The sequence below is a fragment of the Protopterus annectens genome, chromosome 10.part0, assembly GCF_019279795.1.
Source record: "Protopterus annectens isolate FY-2018-M chromosome 10.part0, PAN1.0, whole genome shotgun sequence".
NCBI lineage: Eukaryota > Metazoa > Chordata > Ceratodontiformes > Protopteridae > Protopterus > Protopterus annectens.
Window position 1 is genome coordinate 149,236,514 of NC_056744.1, and position 22,975 is coordinate 149,259,488.

General features: G+C 38.8%; 1 protein-coding gene across 1 annotated transcript in view; it reads left to right on the forward strand.

Annotated features, from left to right (window-relative positions):
- The first annotated feature begins 5,720 nt into the window (after positions 1-5,720).
- ARSG (arylsulfatase G) overlaps positions 5,721-22,975 on the forward strand; it is a 1,771,349-nt gene continuing 1,754,094 nt past the window's right edge. The window contains exon 1 of the mRNA XM_044085120.1: positions 5,721-5,864. The gene's annotated coding sequence lies outside the window, so the exon portion shown is untranslated. The remainder of the gene's footprint in view (positions 5,865-22,975) is intronic.

The window sequence follows — 22,975 nt, forward strand, 5'->3', positions numbered from 1 at the left end:
GTCATCAAACATTTCAGTGACATCTCATTCATACGTTGAAGGTGTACATTTTGTGTTTTCATCTGCACATAACGCTTTACTAAGCCTATTACAAAATACAGATTTTTGTTTAAGAATGATACACTTGATGTAATTGGTTTACATAAGGTATCCCAGCAAGTAAAGTGAAAACTATCTATTTTGTCCTGAAGGAGATTATCAGGGCATATAGTTGTAAAAACTTTCCAGAATGTCTGTATAAATAGTTAAACCAGTGCAGTCATGGCTGGGGTTCAGTTATGGATGTTAGGAGTGTAATTTAATTTAGTTTCATAAATATTTTGAATTCCTCTGATGTGAAGTGTAGACCAATATCACCTGGGTAGTCATTCTCTTGCAGGATTTGCCCTTACTAGTGATGTTTTTTTTAAGAAGTTGTTAACCTCATATAGTTGAACTGGGGCCACTTTGCATTCCTTGAGGTTAAGAAACTTGTTTTCATGAAAGAGCCCAGAAAGTTGATATAGATAAATGACTGTAGTTTTTGATTCCATAGAGTTGAAGTCATGCCACTTTGAATGAGTATCCATTGCAGTTAGGTGAATGAGTCCTGTAAATGGCTCAAAAATTTGATTTGGATATACCGCCTTGCTCTAGATGGTCATTCCAAATATTCAGGAGTGCTGATGTTGATGGTCATTCCAAATATTCAGGAGTGCTGATGTTGATCTGATTAGACCATTTCACATCCAGTGCAACTTTTAGCTAAACTATTAATTCTATATATGAATGCCAAATCCTAACAGAAAACCTCAAGCAAGGGCCTCCATTAGTGAAATATGTCCATTATACATCAAATTCAGCCCTTTGAAATGTTGCTTGTCTGACATTTAAATTGTAGAATCCCTTAATGTAGTTTCTTGCATGAAAGAATCTACATCCTCCTTGCAGGAAAGGCAGGATATAACAATCTATGACTTCTAGACCATTCCTTTATGACATATGCAAGATGTACTTGTTTAGCATTGGATCAGTCTCCATTCGTCTCTCTGTAGTGACCTTTGTCATGGGTGACCACAACAGTGAGTCTGCTGTAGTGCATACACCAGAGCCATAGCTGTTGGCTCCCTAGGCTTTTCGCTTTGTGGTTGTAAAAGCCCCATAGCATTACCATGGAGCTTTGTCCCCTTTTATGCAATGTCATAAGAGTACCTCCCTGGAAAACGTATCCAACATTGTAAGAAGTATTTCATCATCATTGTGGATACCTCCATTTTCTGATACCACATAATCAGCAAAGACATTTCTTCATTTAGTTCTTGGCTGAATTTATTTACTTCTCAGAGAAGGCTAAGCTTCTAGGTTTCTCTTGATGTGTTTACATTCAGCTTTTGTTGACGACCATCAGGTGAATGCAGTGATTGTCTTTGTACCTTGTATCATTTACAACATAATACTGGTTTTGCAAGGTTACGCATTGCATGCCAGTTTAATGAGCACAGCTGTACCAGAGTACATAAACTATTTATCCAACCTGGTAATTGAACATTTGTTTCAGGTAATTCATCCACTTAGACTCATTCCATACAATAAATGTAATGGATGTAGTACTGTTAAGAAATTCAGGAGAAACATGTGGCAGTAATTTGCCATTCCTAACTATAACTTTATTTGCAACACATAGTGAAGTCTCAGTATCTTTAGCACAGGTTTCAGTTTATCTTGAATCATGTGAAATCCAGTTTTGTTATTCACACACCTGTAATACAGAATTTCATCTCTGAAAATTTCAAAGTTGTTAATGTTTACTCAAAGCCCATATTAGTTTAATCTTTCTTGGACTCTTCAAATGGTTCCCCAGCAGTTCTTTATCATTCTTCCCTAACAGCAGTATATCATCAGAGTACCCGGCCCATAGCCTTTCATCAAATGGAAGCTGCAGATGCCACTTAGAATCAGCCAGTTGTACTACAGCAAAGCATTGTGTGTATTAATTATTCAGAATGTGTTGGATTATGCTTCCATTTCCATTTTTATGTATGGACTGTTATGGCCCTTTACAATGTCTAGCAAGTATTTGTTGCTAGTTATTTCTTTGATTTCATGCTCCTCAGTACTCCTTTCCTGTGTACTTGGGAATGACTGTTTTAATACTTATAAATAATTATGACCAAATGGCTTCATATTGATCACTGCTACAGTAGCCTAAGCTATATGACTTATATCCTGTTAAGGATATGACAGCTAGCCAGCTTCCAAAGCTTCAAGTCACCTTTCACAAGCCCAAACCATTGGTCAGCTTGAGCTAATCTATCTAAAAGACAGGTTTGGGTGCCAAGACCTTCTACATTATTATTTTTTTTGTTAAACTTACTTTCCTCTTGGGAAAAGTGTATTTTAAGTTAGGAGTATGTGTTTCGTTGATTGTTATGTGATTTTACTGTACTTTTAAAAGGGAACACACTTTTGTTTCTGACAGTTTAAAAGTTAGTTAGAACTTTCTAAAATTATTTTTCTGTGGAGAAATTGTGTTTGATTCATTTTTTTTTTTTGGGGGGGGGTGATGAAGTGTATCACAATGCTTTTTACTGTGTTTTAACTGAGAAAATTTACTTTATATACTTTTTAATTTTTACTAGCTTGTGCTTTCTAAGTTTCCCAGGGAAAGTAGCACCATTTTTAGTTTGACCATGGAACAAACGACTGGTCCTATGGTCTGTCCATCTTCCAGCCTCAAAAAGAAAAAAGTTAACTAAACAGCCTTTGACACCACTGCAGGATAGCAATGTGCTTGACTCACAGATGGGTGAGTCGGCTGTGGCCAAAGCTGGTTCCTAAGACTACTCATCTTTTTCCTTGGATCCCTCTGGTGTAGCACATACAGCTACTATGGACAGGGGATTAGCTATGTCTTTTGCAGTGGTTGGAGTCCTCCCAGTGGACAAGGGACAGTACTCTTCTCAGACTTTCGAGAAGAGGCAGGGAATGTGCCTCTGCTTAGCCAGAATGTTGTCTTCATCCCTGGGGAAGCGGCTGCTGCCTGTAATAAATCTATTTGCCCCATCTTTCTGATCAAAAAGAAAACTAAACATTTACCTTCTACTGCATTAGTTCCACTGGACCAGAGAAGTTTATTAGGTCTGGCTCAGTGTCTTGTACAGGCTATTGACACTTCTTCTAAGGGAAAAGAAAAAGGGATTCCTCTTTTCCAGAAGAGATTCAAAAAATGAATATGTAGAGGAATTTGATGGGTTAGATGCAATTTTTTTTCTCAGATTGTTGAGTCAGACTCAGAAGAAAGCATGAGATTCTCTTTCTCTGAGACTGTTTCCAGAATGTGCTAGTGTTTTCAGTGGGAGAACGCTAAGATTTCTCAGTCCCTCATAAAATGCTGCAAGTTGTTACACATGGGAAGCACAGGACCTCCTGTCATCCCCCAGTGCTGTCAGCATTTGAGGATGTGTATGTCACAGCCTGTGTTTTTCCTGACAGCCAGTCTGCTGTACCTAAGAAAACAGACAGAGAATGTACAAAGTTCTTCAGTCATTCAAATTTTCATACACTTTCCCAGACCTGAGCCAGCAGCTATAGCCTTTATTAATATGTCTGCTGCCAAGCATTTTATTAATTCTAATCCTTCTCCTTCTGACAAAGACAACAACATAATTGATTTTTGGGAAAAAAGTGTATGCTTCTGCAAATTTAGTTTTTAGAATTTTTAATTGTCAGGCTAATATGTTAAAGTTTATTCTGATTGTGAAAGTATGAACAATATTTTATCTTCATTTCCCTCTTGTGAGGAAAAATCTGCTTTGGGTGGTTTAGTTTTTTCAGTTTCTCAAGTCACTTCTTTTTGTTTAAAGTGTATATATGATTCTGTAGATGCTACATCTAGGGCAGCTGCAACTAGTACTGTATTGAGGAGGTATGCATGGCTGTGCTCTTAGAGCCACCCAGAAAATGTAAAAATGAGATTTTAAATTCTCCTTTGGCTAGATATTTAATTTTTTGGACACACTGCTACAGAGTTATCAAAATGTGTCAAGATGTAAGCTGATACAGAGAATCTCTCAAAATTTTCAGCCTTCCTTTTCAAAAATTTCCAAGGAATTTTCTGCTTTCTAGTCCAATTTTTCCAAGGAACAAAATAAACAGTTTCAGCAAAATGCAGGTAAGCAGTTGTTTAAAAACAATGACAGAAGAGTTCCATTAAGAAAGCTGGACCCCTCAGAACAAAGGACAGTCAAATAAGTCAGAATGACTATATAAGGGACCTTGCGCCCCAGGAAATCCCTTATCCTTTCCAGAAAGTCTGAATTTCCATTTCTCTCTTTGTTGACAGATTGTTTTAGATTAATGGTTTCTGAGACTGACACAGCAAGGTAGAGATGGCAGTGGGAAGAAATTGCTCATTTCCAGAGAATTATTCCACATCCACCAGACCAAACCCCTCTCTGTTTCCTCCTGTCCTACAAGTACATGCTCTCTCAGGGAATTATAGAAACTCTTCTTTCTTCCCTGGTGACAAAAAATGCCTGGAGACCAGTTCTGGACCTTTCTTTCCTAAACCAGTGTGTGATAGCACCCATGTTCTAAATGCTTTTACTTCACAGCCTATTTCTCCTTTTCCCTCATTTGAGTGTTTTGGTAACCTTATGTCTAAAAGACGATTACCATCACATTCCTACTCATTCAGACTTCAGACATTTTTTAAGGTTTTATGTGTCTGGATCACATTATCAGTTCTCTGCCTTACCCTGTGGGCTATCTACTGTTCCAATAGTGTTCACAAAATATTTATCTCCTGTTATAGCCAATTGCAGGCTGCAGGGTATCCACATTTTCCATATTTGAAGACTTGCTTATCTTTAAAGTCTTGATCAAAGTGTCAGGATACTCTCACTTGGGTGAGAGATCTCCTATACAAGCTGGGATTCTAATAGAACATTCAAAAAACTTTTTGACTCCATTACACAGGATTGTGTTCCTGCAGTGTCAGTACAAAGAGCTTTTGTTCCACAGGAAAAAAATAGACCTATATTTAGATCTATTTATGTCTTTTTCACTTGGAGCTTGGTCATTGCGAGGGAATACCTCAGGATTCAGGCTTTCATGGCATCTATGATTCTTGTTACACACATGGCATGACTTCATGTGAGAAAGATACAATGGTATCTGAAGTCTCTTTGGCCCCAGCACCAGCACCCATTTTTTGTTTCCAGGTCTGGGATTTGTCAGAAGAGAAATCACTTGGTGGAGACACCAAATACCCCTGAATCAAGATATCCCCCTTGTTCTCTCCTGCTACAAAGTAGTCAGTCACCATAGATGCCTCAGACTTTCATTGTGGAGCAGTATCAAGGGGTATAAAAGTGCAAGGTATGTGGGGCAACAAAGACAGGCACAACCACATAAATATAAAAGAGATGCTAGCTCTTAGCAAGACACTCACCTCCATACCTCTCAACCTGGAAATATCAAAAATCTGGCCAAGCCCCATGAAAAATAGGTAAAACTCTGTACACCGACTAACATAAAATTTGCATGCATACAAGGGCGCCCGCAGGCAGGTGCAAGGGGGTGCACTTGCACCCCCCTGGAATCCGCCGAGTTAATCTTTTGATTTAAAAAAAAAGTTTTTTTAAGGCATTCTTCTTTAAGAAGCCCAGTCGCAGGTGTGCTGACATCATCGCGCGAAGTTTGCGAGCGGGAACTAAAATGAACAGTTGTGAGTCGTGACATCATCGCGCGGGAGCTGAAACGGACAGTTTTGGACCTTAGTAGATGGGACTCTTGCAAGCGAGTGGGAACGGACGGAAGATGGGACCCTTGCGAGCGGGAACCGAAACGGCTTTAGTGGAGCTGAAACAGGCAGCTTTAGTAAGGTAGGTGTGTGTGTATGGAAGATGGGACGCTTTAGTGAGGTGTGTGTGTGTGTGTGTGTGTGTGTGTGTGTGTGTGTGTGTGTGTGTGTGTGTGTGTGTGTGTGTGTGTGTATGTATGTATGTATGTATGGTGGGGATGGGGCAAATAGCATCCTTTCCAATATGGTTAGTTTGTCTAAAAATATCATTTATTCTCAAAGACGCACACATTTTTGTGGGAATGGACACCGTTGTTTTAGAAGAAACTCTATCTGGTATTCTATTTTGCATGCCTTTCCAACAGAAAACAAAGGCTTCTAGGTCAGTCTCATGTGGAATTTAGCAACTCCATATGAGGGATGATTATCAGTGATCCTGGCTCCATCTGACAGTCTCCCATTTATTAATTATGTGTTTGCCTCATAAATCACATTGAGCTAACTAGCAACCATTGAATGGCTGCAATTCTGACATGCTTATGTCATCATATAAATGTTGACAGTCTACTGCGCATGTCCCGAGGCTAATCCTCAAGGTATGCAACTAAAAAAACAATGTATTTGCATCCCCCTGTATCCCCCATGCCCCCTGCTGCTTATTTATTTAAACATTAAGATCACACAGTCCCTGAGAAAAAGGCATATTCCCCAACCCTAAGGATTATCTGTTTTTGCACAACTGTCGACCATCTGTATAGTCGATCAAACTGTGTCAATAATACAGAGGTCAGTTTAAGCTAAAATATATACAGGAGCGACTCAAGGAGTTATACTTCACAATATATAAATGTAAAATAGAGGACTGCTGATTAAAATTCAGTAAAATCTTACTCTTTCAAAAAGAATTCACCAAAGAAGTATATTGCCAAATCAGACCAAGTTACTCAAATGAGATGGAGAGAGAAAACTAAATGCTCCCATATCCCAGAGTTTATGTGACCATATAGTTGGAGTGGAACGAGTGTGGGGTACATAGCTCTCAACTGTCCAGATTTTTGCAGAATGTCTAGATTTTTGCCTCATAATTTTGGTCTGTACCTCATAAAATCTCTGGTTTTCTGGAAAATCACTGAGGAATAAAGTCACTAAATAATGACCTAGATTTTAGTTTTGGACTTCATATCCTTCAGGAAACGCATGTTGATACAAATCCTGTTATTCTACTAACGTTCTAAGTTTTATAAGAGCAATATTTAAAATCTGTCTTTATTTTTGGGCCTTTGTCCCCAAATTACTTTAGGCTTTATCCAGATTTCTTGCACTAGGAGGTTGAGAGGTATGGTGGGGGAATTGCTGCATCTCTTTTCAGGGGCTCAGCTCACCTTCATCTATTTGCTGAGTTTTTGTGTCTGTTTTGGTAGGATAGGAGTCCCAGAAATTTTGCAAAAGGTTTTGAAGGAAAAATGTACCTTTTCATTTGTGGCATAAGCAAAGGAAAAATGGGTTGATGCACAATGAGGTACAGAAATGATGAACATGGACAAGCCTGGAGAATGACTGGTTGTAAGAATTCACCACTTAAATGTAACAGAAAAACATAATGCGTCTGTGAAACATTAACTTTAGTATATAGTATATTTAGTATATACTTAGAGGGAAGCAGTAGCCACAGGTAAAATAGAAATGGAACTTGAGGTATTCCTAACTGATAATGCTGAAGTGATCGCCTTTAAATTTATTTACGGGAAAGTTTGACTTGGGACAAGCCAATTTTTAGTGGACCAGGAAGAAATGCTCCAGACACATGTTTTTGTAACATGGGAGAAAACCCACATGAACACAGGGAGGATATGCAGACTCTGCACAGAAGGCCCTCCAGACAAGAATTGAGCCAGAGAACATATTGTCGCAAGGTGACAACACACACCACTGCACTGTCCTTACAAAGTCTGTAAATGTGATCCCCAGAACAGTGAGACTGAAACTGTTGGCAATGGGACATATAGAATAAGTCTGCTATTGCAGTACCCTGGAGTATCCCCCCCAATGAAGTATGTCAATCTTAGCATTAGTATCTATAAGTACTATCTATCTATAAGTGTAGGCATATAGTCCCCATTTGGGGGCTTTGAGAAGGGACTGTTTTAATTAATCTACAGCCAGTTTTGAAATTATTCACTTTTTTCTTTTACAGTCATTCACTGTATTTCTATTATAATCCCATTCCTTTTTTTTTCCTTTCGTAGTGCTTCACATATTTCCAACAGGAATCTGATGTTTATATTAAGCAAGCACTGTATCAAAGAAGCATAGTGGTCTGTGAGATGCTGGGATGCATATGAAGGTGTATCACCAGCAGAAAGCAAGAAGCTGTCAACTCTCTTTACAGACAGTTAATGACATGAACAGACCCTAGTGGGATGACAAGCCAAATATTCTCAAGTGCCTTTCTTTGGCACTGGTTCCAGGAGTTACCTATCCCTAGTCTAATTCCATTTTAAAATTGGAGAAATGACACTATTTTAAGGGGGGTGGGAGTTTGTTCTACAGATAAGGGAGTTGTTGGGTAATGAATCTGTAATGTTTGCTGCTAACAGAAATTTTGAGGTTAATTGTATTTGCACTTGTTATCCCTCCCATCTCTTTTTTCAAGATAACAATTCAGGAGATGCTATGAGACTCTATGGGATTCTGACATAATGGTTAAGATGCTCACCTTATACACCAAAGGTGCAGGGTTTGATTCTTGTATAGGGTAATTGGCTAGGCATAAAACACAATTAGCCTAATATTTATCTATCTATAAGATCTGGGTGGTGTGGTGGGTTGCTGCAGGTGTGATGGACTTGGGTTTGAAACATGGCAGAGGTATTTATTTCAGAGCTGAGTGACCTCGTGGGCCTAATGCACTATATTAAGAAAAAGCGAAATTATTTTAGTCTGGGTAGCTCAGATTTCCAAGTGTAGTAATCTTCTTAGAAATTAATCTCTGGATCCAGAAATGAATCTTTAGTTGAACACATATTTTGTCAGGGGCACACAGGCAGGGGAGTTGCACTCAGTTTTGTCTGAACCAGTGAAATGAAGAGGAGCACAGTGAGATCCTCTAGGATGACTTGAAACTCCTCTGAGTAACATTATGAGTCATACCAAGAGCCTCTTTTTTGCCCCCTTACTATGCCTGCTGACTATCTGCCCAATTGCTGTGACTTATGTGTTCCCTAATTGATGAGAGTTGATTACATTGTATCTGGCATCCACCAGCCATCAGGGAATTTTATAATGGTCACCCTAATGCCGTCTACTTGCCCCTTAATCTGTTTAAAACTTTATTTAGTGGCTCACTGCTGTTTTTCTGCTGTGATAAATATTTCTGTAGTGTTTTCTGCCTAAAATAGTGTAGCTAGTAGCTGTAATGGTTTCCTACCCTCCCTCCGTATTGCTAGTCATGTTCTTATACTTGGTGGCTTTGCAGTTGCCCACTCCTACTGTAAATTTGATCTAGAACACTCCTCCTAGTCTAGTGTCATTAGCTCATTCTACCTAATACAGAGAGAACATTTGAGAAGGCCAACCCAATTTGGTTCTTAACCTTGAATTATCTTGTGTTCCTCCTTTCTCCCTTTCCACTTTACTAAAATAAAAACAACTTTACTAGAATCTCCTTGTGTTCTGACTGAATGTGCTTCTCAGCTGATAAATATATTTTTTGGCACTTTTAACTGTTCAGAGTTGAATAAAAACAATAATTGAATTCAGTTCAGAATACAGTTTGAATAAATTGCATTTATTTAAACTGCATCTGCTTTAATGTTGCTACACACTCAAGTGTGCTAGCTTGCACTGCACTTGAATTATTTTTAGTGCAGTTGTAGCTGCTTTTCAGTAACAAAATCTAAACTTGTTTCCTGTAACTAGTCTAGTCCAGATACAGATTTGCTGCATCCAGGACCGTGTGTAAGCTTCTGAGCCCCCAGTGAGGTGTGTGTACGGAAGATGGGATGCTTTAGTGAGGTGTGTGTACGGAAGATGGGACGCTTTAGTGAGGTGTGTGTGTGTGTGTGTGTAATGCCCTAGGAGTTACATGGTGGTCGGTAGAGAATAAGGCTTGAACCCTGTACCTTGGGCCCAAGTGGCAAGAGCCTGAATTCCCTACCCACCACCATTTGTAAAAATGTTGCAGGCTTTTCCTCATACTTTTCTGTTCCTCATAAAATCTGTGGTTTCTGTATTTGTGTCCTTGTTGCCTGACAGCTACATGTTCTCTCGTTTGATTCTTGGCTGTCTGGAGTGTTTCTCCCTGGGCCTCTGCTAAAAATTAGCTTATTTTCCAAGTCAGACTTTCCTGGTTAACAAATGTTAAAAAATGGGCACTCATTTCAATATCAGACTTCATATTCTTCAGAAAGTGCATGGTAACAAAATCTTTTATTCTAGCAATTTTTTAAGTGTACAAGATGGATATTTGAAATGTATCCCTGTCTTTGGGACTATATTCCCCCCCCCCATTATTGGCTTCATCCAGGTTTTGTGCTAAGGTTGAGAGCTATGGCAAGAACTGAATTCACTGAATATGTTTGGGGGCTGTATTCACCCAGTATTGACTTTGTTCAGGTATTTATTGGCTTCATCCAAATTTTGTGCTAAGGTTGAGAGCTACGGTAAGAACTGAAGTCACTGAATATGTTTGGGGGCTATATTCCCCCATTACTGGCTTTGTCCGGGTGTTCTTTGCTAAGAGGTTGAGAGCTATGGTGAGAACTGAATTCACTGAATGTTTGGGCCTGTATTCACCCATTATTGGCTTTGTTCAGGTATTTTGTGCTAAAAGGTTGACAGCTGTGCTATAGTGAGAACTGAATTCACTAAATGGTAGCCATTTAAGTTTCAGTCTTCCTCTTTCACAAAACAGCTGAGTTGGTGTAGTGGTATGTTGCTCTGACTGTTTTGCACAGGGTCCCCCTGGGTTCAAGACGTGGCAGTGAAATGTATGGTGGTAACGCAGCATTTTATTCTAGCAACTTTCCAACATTATACAAGCAATGTTTAAAATGTGTCCCTGGTTTTTGGCCTCCCCCCCCCAATAAATGTTGTTTTTTTCCAGATTTCTTGTGCTGCAAAGTTCAGAGATACAGCTGAGTGTCGAGTAGATTTTACGAGCTGAGAGCTGCAGGGAAGCAAAAGTTTAGTGATGCTTATGTTTAGTCTGCTTGCATTGTTAATAGCACAACAGATAGTGTCCTTGCTTTTGATGCTGAAAGCTGTGGGTTCTACTCCCACAGTAGGTAGATGCATTGCTGATACTGTACTGTGTTGTAAAGGGGGTGGATGCTGCAGTCCTTTTGGTAAAGATACCTAGTAACTATGAACCTGTTATCAGTTTGCTATCCATTCCCTATTGCAGTATTACTAGCTTATTTTTTTATTGCATGCAACAAAGGCAATTTATTCTTCAAGGGTAACAGGCACTTTATTTGTAGATTAAATAATGACATATAAAGCAGCAACCTCTTTATTAGATACAAATTTCTTTAATGTGGATTTTACTACTTCAGAGATTGTGCATATTTTTACTGATACTGGTGGACTATAGAAGGTTAAGTAGACTTTTATGATGGAAATGTTCTGAATTGAGCAGTTTTGTCAGTAGTGTATGCCTTTTGTTTCATTGTTTACTGGAAAAATGTTCAAAACAATAATTTTAAAATGCCCTCTAACAACTGTACTGTATTGTACAAGGAATATGATGTAATACAGTCAGGAAGGTGTATCAAAGAGCATGTGTATGTTATGTTCGAGGGGCCTATGATTTTGAAGACAGCCCAGAGTTAATATTTATCTGCCACTGGTAAAATGTATTTTCTTTGAATGTGGGTTTCAATGCATGTGAGTTTCAAGGGCAGAGAAGTTTTAATGTTAGTCTATTTTCATTGTAAGACTGCATTACTTTGTTTAACAGATATGTATTAGGGTATGTGCTGTAAAATGCAAAATAAAACTTTCAAATGAAATCCTAAATCATCGCAGAAGTAAAGCAGTATGCACATTACAGTGTTTATGGTAAATAGGGCAAAATAACCAAGGAATGGAACATTGGAATGGCTGCAGGGGGAGGCTCCATTCGACCATGATTTTGTGAGGGGGGGGGGTAGTGAACTCAGACAGCCCCGATTGAACTATACCTCTCAGTTGTCCATATCTTTGCAGAATGAATAGATATTTGCTTCTTATTTTTGGTTTGTTTCTCATAAAATTTGTGGTTTTCTAGCAAATCATTTAGGAATGAAGTCACTAAATGACACATAGTTTCAGACGTCATAACCTTCAGAAAAATGCATGCTAATGCAAGACTGTCTTAAGTTTATACAAGAGCAATTTTTAGTAGTGTTTGTATGTTCCCCCAATATATTTGGCCTTGTCCAGATTTCCTGCATTAAGAGGTTGAGAGGTACGTGCAAATCACTGTAGATTAGGAATATCCAAACCTCTCAATTGTCCCCAATTTTGGCTCAAAATGTTGCTCTCCCCTAATAATCCCTCCTCAAAAATGGAAAGTTTGGAAGAAAATGTGGAGGGTTTATAATTGTATATAACTAATGATCAGAGTTATAGATTACTTTACTTTTATTTCAGAAATGCATGTAGATGCTCTTATTTTGTTAGCTGCTCAAGTTATCAATGTTACTACTAAAAAGGTGTCCCTTTTGACAGGTATTTTGCATCACATTTTGGTCCGTTTTCATAAACTTGTGGTTTTCTGGCAAATTAGTGGCAAGTCATTAAAGCTTGAAGTTAGAAAATAATGGCAGACATTTACATTTGAGTTTCAGATTTTATACCCTTCAGAAAATTCGTACTAATGCAAGATCTACTACAGTTCTATTTAAGTTAATAAGAGCAGTATTTAAAAATTGGCCTTATTTTTGGGCCTGCGTCCCATTTCTAGTTCTATGTATGGCTTTGTCCAGATTTCTTGCTCTGAAGTTGAGAGGTATGAGTGTTAGAGCCACAGGTTCATAGGTTTATACTAGGCTATCTGCCCTAAGGCATTTATAAGCCTAGCCCAGAGTTTTGTGGCTTACGACACCCTTATGTTAAAAATACTGTGCCCATTAGTTTGTTGTGCCTCTGTCCAGCAGTGACACAGAGATGATTCAGGGGTAAACCTCGATCTCCCATCCACCGGTCAAGATTTCTCTTGAACAGAGCCAGCGAGGTGCTCTGCCTCACATGGACCGGGATTTTATTCCACAACATAGGGAGTCTCTGGGTGACAAATCTATCCCTCCAGCATGTCCTATTTATATCCGTGCTAAGGTTTAAGTCGCTTGCTCTAGTGGATCTGGTAGATTTGGATTTTTTGAGGTGGAGCATGTCCATTAATTCCGGGTTGGACATGGCCTTGTATGTCAGGCACAGGTCACCACTGAGCAGAGGGTATGCGACTGAATAGAGCTGGAGTTTCTTCAGTCTGGCAGCATATGACAGATTTTGGAGTCCCTTTATCCTTTTGGTGAGGACCTTTTGGGGTCTCTCCAATTGCTGCAGGTGTCGGGTGAGATACATCCCGAATGGGGCATTGTACTCTATCATTGGTCTGATAAGTGAAGAGTACAGGGGAACAATGACCTCACTTGATCTGGATGTGAATCCCTTCATGATCAGGTGGGCAATGTAGAAGGTTTTTCTAACCACTTTAGCAATGTGAGTGTCAAAAGAAAGGCCACTGTCAACCTGGGTCCCCAGGTCCCTGATAACCTCTTCTGTGCTTAGTGGATTGCCACCTATATGGTAGCTTGGGGTTACCTTGTTTTTCCCAAGAAGGTATGACTATTCATTTTTTGGCATTTAACTTCAGGCCATGGCTCTGGCACCAGCTATCAGTTTCCGTGAGACCCCTCTGAAGGATATCTGTGTCCGATGTACTTCCCACTATGGCTCCCAGTTTGCAGTCATCTGCAAACTTTGTCAGCCATAGTCCTCCTATGTTTGCCTGTACTTCTGAGAAGTAGATGCCGAACAACAGGGGCCAAGGACTGAGCCCTGTGGGACACCACTTGTGACCGGCTTGGAGTCTGACATGGCGCCAGCTACTCTAACCCTGTGGGTTCTGTCCTTTAGCCAGTTTGCAACCCATCTTGTGACATATAGGTTTACATTTAAGCTGGTAAGTTTCTGTATAATACCTGAGTGGGGTATTGTGTCGAAAGCTTTTGCAAGGTCAAGGTAGACTGTATGGACTTGCCTTTCCCTCATCAATGGCCTTGGTGACTGTTTCGAAGAAGTCGACCAAGTTGAAAAGGCATAATCTGCCCTTGACAAAGCCAAACTGGGTCGGGTCCAATGTCTGCAAGTCCCCTATGTCTTTGTTTATGAGTTCCATTATGATCCTCTCCATAGCTTTGCAGACCAGGCTTGTTAAGCTTATGGGGTGGTAATTACCAGGGTCCGTAAAGGCACCGCCTTTGTGGAGTGGGACCACAGTTGCCGTACGCCACTCCTTGGGCACGTATCCTGTGGTAAGGCTAAGATTAAACAGCTGCCTTATGTGCGGGTTTAGTTCCTCATTGAGTTCGTGTAGCACACAACTGGGGACACCATCCGTCCCATTGATGCTGTGTTTTTAGCTTTAGAGAGAGCAGCTTTCACCTGCGCATTGGAGATGTCTGGGAGGCTGCACTCCGCTGGGATAGTTATCTCTCCTTTTAGGGGGGAGAGGGGGGTGAAGTTTGCACTGAACCTGTCTGCCAGTATGTTGGCAATGTCTGTGGGTTCAGTGATTTTGTATCATTTTGGACTAATTCTGAGCATATCTGGGAGTTTCCACCCAGGTTTCTAACATAGCTGAAGAAGGCCTTATGATTGTCTTTTGAATCTATGGCAATTTTTCTCTCAAAGATGGCCTTGGATGATCTTATGAGTGCTCGTATTGTTTTACTAATAATGATCAAAGGTGTCTTCTCTTTTATGGATTTTGCTCTATCATGTAACAGCTTTCTCCTCTTTATTGTAAAGTTTGTTTATGGCTGGGGTCCACCAGACTGGATGTTTGCCCTTGGTGGAAAGAGTCTTGGTTTTATTAGGGATTGCCTGATCCATGCAGTCCTGGAGGTGTTCGTAGAAGGCATTTGTAAGGGCTTCCGCAGCTTGAGCTGTGGTTTCCACTGGCTCGGGGGCCTTGAAGGATACCACACCAGTCTTGAGTAGTGTGAAGTTTGCTTTAGAGAAATTCTTCACTGTGGTCTTTTTTGTTTGGGGTGGGGGCGGGATGTGGATATCCAGTGAGATTAGTTTATGATCTGATCTCACCAATGAGGGATATACTTCCGGTGTGGAGCATTTTGTCCCCATATTTGTGATGATGAGACTGTCAGCCAGAGACATTTCAAATTATGACATACTTATTGCACCCCACCCTTCATTGTAGTAGCTCTGGATGTGTCCAAGGAAGGCAAGGAGCAGTTATGCAGTGCAAGTGTGCAGAGCATTTCCCCATCCAAGGTACATCACAAATACGACCATAGCTTTTTATCTGTCCTTGATTTTGCAGAATGTTCTGGAGCATTTTGTCCCCATGTTTGTGATGATGAGACTGTCAGTCAGAGACATTTCAAATTATGACATACTTATTGCACCCCACCCTCCATTGTAGTGGCTCTGGATGTGTCCAAGGAAGGCAAGGAGCAGTTATGCAGTGCAAGTGTGCAGAGCATTCCCCCATCCAAGGTACATCACAAATACGACCGTGGCTTTTTATCTGTCCTTGATTTTGCAGAATGTTCTGGTTTTCTATTAGATTTTTATACTGTTGATTTATGCTTCTTATTATTGAGGAACTGCATGCTGTCCCAGTGCCCTGTTGCTCTGTTTAAGTAGCCATGGTTTAATGAACATCAGGTAAGCTTGTCGGAGATTGTAAGATGCAAGTAAGCTTTAGTAAGCATATTGCTAAAGAATTACCAGCATTGAAAGTCTTTTCGTTGTTGCCATGCAGAGAATATTTACATAACTAGATAATGTATAAGCCTTGGGTATTGAAATGCATATGACAGTATTTGTAATAAAAGGACAGGATTACAGTATTTTCAGAAGCTCATTGCATTTTATTGGAGACCAGTGTCTTACAGCAGTGTCTGTGTGTTAGTACACTTAGTTGGGTGGATTTAATGGTATATGGTAAATAAGCATTGCTACCTTACTTAAAAGCCAAGGCCTGCAACAACTAGGTAAGCTCCATACTGAAGTCAAAACACAATAGCTCTGGTGGGTAAATGTACTCTGTAGTAATCAAAAAAGGCAAATGTTTGAAATAACTACAGCTTATGTGCAAACACAATAGGTAGTGATGAAACAATGCTCTGCTAAAAATGCTTTAATGCTCCACATTGCTGAGCTGCAGTTCAGTTATCACTGGCTACCAGGATTTCACCCACTTCAGATCAAGCACGGTGCCGTTCAGTGCAACCTTCCCAGAACTAATTCAAGTCTGACCAGAATTATTTTGTGTGTGTGTGTGTGTATGAGGGAGGTAGCATACCCCTCAGCTGTCCAGGTTTTTGCAGAATGTCCAGATTTTTGCCCCATATTCCTCCTAAAAAGGATTGAAGTCGCAAAATAATGAGACATTTCAGTTTTAGATGTCATATCATTTAGAAAAATGCATACTAACACAAATCCTTGTTACTCTTGCAATTTTCTAAGTTTATGAGAGCCATATTTATAATCTGTCCCTATTTATTTTAGGCTTTGTCCAGATTTCTTGCACTAAGGTTGAGGCCTTGGGGGTATGGTATGTTTGTGAGGGATAGAGAAAGTGAAATGCCCAAGTTAGAGTTTGCAGGTGGAATTTATTTTCAAGGAACTGTGAGTTTTAAGGGAAGCTAAGTTCACTGCTGCTCATGCCAATTCTATTTACAATGTGCAACTGTTTTGTTTAGCAAATAGTATCTCTCTTGTGGTATAAAGTTTTAAAGCTATGTTAGTAGCACCACAAGTAGAATACTTGCATCTTAATGGAGAGGCTTGAGGTTCTATTCCTACAGCATGTACATCTGTATGCTGCAGTCCTGAGGATGTCCTCCTTTGGATGAGATGCCTAATAACTATGAACCTGTTTTTCAGCTTGCCATCCATTTTCTATTGCAATATACCAGCTTACCATTTTTTTAATTTAACATAGGCAATTTTATTATTTGATGGCAGCAGGCACTGAATTTGTAGATGAAACACTGAAATATACAGTTGTTTTCTAGCAGCAACATCTTCATTAGTTTCATATATCTTTAATGTGGAATTATTCAGATTACTTTTACTTAAGGGATATAATTCAATTATATATTATAATTAATACAATCAGGTAAATCAAAACTTTTGCATGGCCCTAACAGTGTGCAAGGAGCCTATTGTTTGAAAACAGTTCAAAGGTAAATAACCTGCCCTGGCCAGATGCATTTTCTTTGAATGTGGGTTTCAATGCTGTTTCATTGAATGTGAGTTTCAAAAGTAGAGAACCTTTAATGCCAAGTCTGTTTTCATTGTAAGACTATTGCTTTGTTTAGGTTTAGTAAATGTCTCAGTGTTTGGGCTATAATGTTTGAAATAAAAGTTGTAAATTAAATCCAACTGCCTATAATCATTGTAGAACTAAAGCATAAAACAGTATGCACACAGATTTGAACAGTGTCTACGGCAAATGGGAAGAAATAGCCAAGTAATGGGACAATGGAATGGCTGTGTGGGCGGGGCTTGGGGTGGGTGGACTTGGGCGGGGCTGTGTTGGCAGGGGGCGGGGAGAGCTATGTGGGTGGGGCTCTGGGTTTGCACCCCCCTGCAAAAAATCCTGCGGGCTCCCTTGCATGCATAATTATGTAACCCTGCTCACTCCAATGGAATTGTGGGATACCAACTTTTAAACGCAAACTGAAGAACAGACAACCAAAATATGATTATGAAACACAAAAAAGCAAAAGATTAAGATTCGGAAATGTAAACCTTAGATGTTAAATATAAAACATAACTAAGAATATCTAGTTAAGCATAATAAATGGTATAAATAAAGTACTTGTAATATTTACTGGAATGATCTAGCAGAGCAAGAAAACATAATTCTTAACACTGATCACGGAACTGTATTCCTTTGCTTGCTTATTTGGGTTAATAATAAAATACCAAGTGTACCCCCCCTGAATTAAGTTGATTTTGTATACCATGGTTATGTTATGGCATGATTATAATGTATTCAGACAACGTCCATAATATCCTGAATGTGAGTTCCTAGTACTATTGATTTCAATGTGTGATGACAGGTGTCTATCAACTGTAATTCATGTTGATTCTTCAAGTAGTGCTGTGGTATGCAGGAAACCCATCAGGTACTGATGCTTAACGTTGCTTGAGGGGTACGTTCAATGAATAGGACCTTTCTGACCAGGCACTGAAACTAGGTAGTTTCTGTGTTTTCTGTTAGTAAAGCAAACAACTGACTGTGTTGAAGACTTGCTATGGGGAGAAAAAGCAGGAAATAGCTCTGGTGCACTAATTTGATTCCCCTCTCTCATCCATTAAACATTACCAGTCAGTATATAAGAGCTCACTATATTTGTGTATACCTTATGTTTTGTATTTCAGAATTGTAGCAAGCCTTTCCCAATTGTTATACAGCACTGTTGTGTATAACAAACCACTCCATCCCTGATGTACATCCTAGTGGAGACCATACCTTTCAACTGTCCAGATTTTTGCAGAATGTCCAGATTTTTATCTCATACTTTTTGTTTACTCCTCATAACATTTGTGGTTTTCTGGCAACTCACTGAGGACTGAAGTCTCTAAATAGTGAAACACATTTGAGTTTCAGACTTGTTATCTTTCAAAAAATCCACACTGATGCAAAACCTGTTATTCTATTAACTTTCTAAGTTTACAAGAGCAATATTCAAACTCTGCCCCTATTTTAGGCCTTTGCCTTCCCCCCATTATTTTGGCTATGCCCATATTTCTTGCGCTAAGCAGTATGGTGGAGACATAGACAACATTATGTAGATGCTGGAAACTGCAAACATCATGACACGCCAACTCTTATATAACCAGCCATCTTATGTGACTTACAAAAGGTAAACTGCAAAGCTGTATAAATAAAACTGCCTGCTCATAAACAGATGCCATGTTCACTTTGTCCAAATACTGGTGAGAAAAAAAACTTAACTTAACTTAATGCTGTAGAGAATGAAAGAAATCAGAGAAATGACAACTGTGATGTTCTTAAATTCATACAAACTTGTGAAAACCACTTAGCCGAAAATCATATTCCTATACAAATGTAAAGAGCCCTTAATAGTGTCTAATATACTTACATTCTATGGAACAAGAGCAAATGCCTCGTCCACACATATGACAAACAAGTACTCCCACCTTTATAAGCCCCTATACCCTGGTCATTCGAATGCATGACAGATGCTGATCTGTCAGTGGGGTAGACTAGAAAAGAATGTTTTCCTGAGACAAAACAAACTTCCGAATGATGCTCAAACAGAAAGTTAATTTAAATGTTAACACTAGGACAAGTAAACATTGAACGTCAGTTAAAGAAGAAAAAAGTAACACAGACACTGACTAGACCTATTTAACATAGTAGTTCAAAATGTACAAAGTTTAAAAAATAAATGGCAGTAGTATTATACGTTTAATGTCATAAGACTAAGCAAGGTGGGAAGAGGTACCAATTGTTTGTGACATATTGCTTTTTATGGCAAAATATCTTTTCATCCTGCTTTGACTGCAGATGAAATCCTAGATTACTATATTAACACAAAATTCCTACAATTTTCTTGCACAGCACCCCAATGTTGATTGGATGCTGACTGACACACCGACATAAAACTGAACCTTATGAAAACCATTATTTCCACTAATATCCAAATTACGCTAACAGTTTTTATGTGAGTCTGGTTGACTGAAATGTACAGAAACATTTTTAGAATGCAGAAATGAAATATACAGTGGGAGAGCAAAGCAGGCACAAGTAGAAACATATGCAAGTAGACACATATCATGAATGTAAGTAAAATAATGAAATGTTTAAAGTAAACCAATATAACTTAAATAAAACCCCCAAACCAGCGTATACCAATATAACTGAATATTTAACAATGTATGTCTTACAAAGGAACATACAACTGATTATGTTGAAAGACAAGAATGTAACAAAGCTAATAATCTGCAAACTTGCCAGTCGTGCATTTTAACTGTAGATGCCATCTATAAACAATTAATTGTAATGTACTGTTGCACTTCTTAAGTATTCATTTACTAAAATGTTTTACTAGTTATACTTTGCTTATGCTTTTTAAGATAAAATGCATACTTTGTCTTGTATATGTATACAGACTGCACAGCATTTCAAGTATCATTGTTTAATGCATTTTAAGTGTTCTTTGGCATAAGGTACCATGCATTGGTATATTGAAAAGAAAACCTTCAGACTTATTAGAGTTGGACCAGCTGATGCATGTTGTGCTGTGCTGTGTTGTTGAAGATGTGAGTGTCTATAGGAGACTAGAAATTTGAGTTTTGTTACCTTTCATTGGCCAAACAGAACAAGGAATGTAGACAGGTTTTTATAGACAATAAATGTTCCAGACCAAAAGTTCTACTTCTTATCCAAAATCATATCTGTCTATATACTCTGCAGATCTCCACTGATACTTTACTGTAAACATTACAAAAGTTCTGTATGAATAACTCATTGTAAAGTTGTCAGTACTGTATTTTATCTATTTCTGATCTGCTCACTCATTTCACTGGACCATACTGAGGCTACAGAATAATCAGATACAGGCATCACGCATTAATTCAGTATGTCTGCCCTAGTTACTATGGTTAATTTATTTATTTACATAAACAAATGGATACATCATTTTAAATAAATAAATGTACCATTCACTATTTTATATGCTGTGGAAGCTCCTGTAATGCCTACACATAAACCAAAAACTTGATCAGACTATGTTCCAGAATTAATTTCCCATTTGAATACAAATGTTCATGGAAAACTTTCTTTCCTTTGCAGGTGTAACCCTCACTTTTTTTTTTCAAATGAAGATTTGATGCTTGCAGAGCAGTAAACCATGACAAAAGTTTCTGAAAAGGCAACCCATTACCACTGATGAATACCAGGCACACTGCTTTATACATAAAGGCATAAATCATCAAAAGTCAAATGATATTATACCTTCATTTTAAAATTTAAAGCTAGACACAAATGGATAGCCAAATTCTACTAATATATATATAATTTTTTTACCTTAGTAAGGAGAACATGTACCCTGCCTCACAGCAAGAGGTTCTCTGGTTCGATCCTCGGCTGGGGTGCCTTCTGTGCGGAGTCCGCATGTCCTCCCTGTGGTTGCGTGGGTTTCCTCCGGGTGCTCCGGTTTCCTCCCACATCCCAAAGACATGCTGTAGGTGGATTGGACACTCTAAATTGACCCTAGGTGTGAGTGTGTGCATGTGTGTGCCTTCTGTGGAAGGTTGGGCGCCGGGCTGGCAACTCGACACTGTAAAACTCCACTGCCAATCATGAGCGGACAGGTGATCCGCTGTGGCGACCCCTAACCGGGCAAAGCCGAAAGAAGAAGAAGAAGAAGGAGAACATGTACCCACGAATGCCATAACGCAAAATAAATAGTAAAATAAATTATTGTGGCAGTGCTATCAGCATGAAAACTGGACTTCCACAAATACACTTCCAAAGGACCACAATTTTCAAGGTAGAGTACACAGTATAAGCAATTGTCATTCTACTCAAAGAAGTTAATGTAACCAGAAGTGTGCAAATTATTACTGTAAGGTAACGAGGTTCAAAAGAAAAATGACCATGAAGCTATACTACTTCAGATATTACCATATATTTAGATGTATTGAACATTATTTCATAATATAAAGCAAAACTAATCTAATACAGTAAGCTTCAAAGCATCTATCTCTTATTGCACTAAATACAAGTTATTACACACGACACGACTACTGAACTATGTATTACATAATTTGTGGCAGCGTTCTATTTAGACTACATGAGCTACCTGATTTTGAACTCTTCATACATTAAGGATCATTAAGGATCATTAACAATATGTATTTATTTATTTACTTATTTATTTTACAATAATAACATAAAGCGCTTCTATGGTATTGGATTAAGATGTGCTGGCGCTATGTCTGTGCAGGACAAAGGAATGGAAACTGATTAAAAATACAAAAGAAGTAAGCAAGTAAAATGGGACCATCCAAAACCAAAATGGTAAGCAGGCTGCAACTAAGTATACCATAGTTTTATTCCAAAACCAGCATGTAAGACAGAATTTAACCACATTTCCTCATACAGTAGATGTGCTCACGCACTGTTAAGCATTATTGTTAGTGTCCTGACTTCAGGATAAATAGGAGAAAGTAAAGTTTTCTGAACATAAAAAAATTTAGAAATGTTTACTTATTAATAAACAGGATATAGCCCCCCCTCCCTCAAAAAAAGACAGGCTCATGGTGTGTAACTTGTGTAAGCTGATGAACATGTTGTAATCTATTTAGATTTAGTACGTTAAATGTTCAAGCAAAAAGTAATTTTATATTGTAAAAGTGCACAAGGAGCCTAAAGGGTGTGATAATGGTAGGGTGGGGGCTTCAAAAATGCTGTTGTTTGGGTAAGAATGCAAACAATTCATCTTAAATTATTGCACGTTTTAAAATAGCTTACTTCAGACATCAATCACAACCCAGCAAAAGCACCTTTATTAGACCAAGCACATTGCACAGGAGCAGACAAAGCTTACAACAGTGACAGACACTGATTCACAAACTAAAAAGTTAACTGCAACATAAATGTAAACGCATGTCTGTGCAAACGCCTTCACTTCACTGCATGCGTTGCTAGAAATGTCAACTCTTGATACAAACGTAAACTTCTGTACTGTGAACAAGGTGAAAAGAAGACATCGGTGGTGCTTAAATCCTGAAGCATCTCGTTCTTGTATGGCCGCAGACTCAAGTTTTTGCCATCAGAAAAGTACCACCTTAGAGCACCATAAGACCACCTTAGTGTACCATAAGACTAATCAACACTTCTTTACTAGGAAAAGCAAGCTCAGCTCTGACTGCATGCTATCTCTCAAAAGTAAAAAATGCAGCCAACTGCAATTA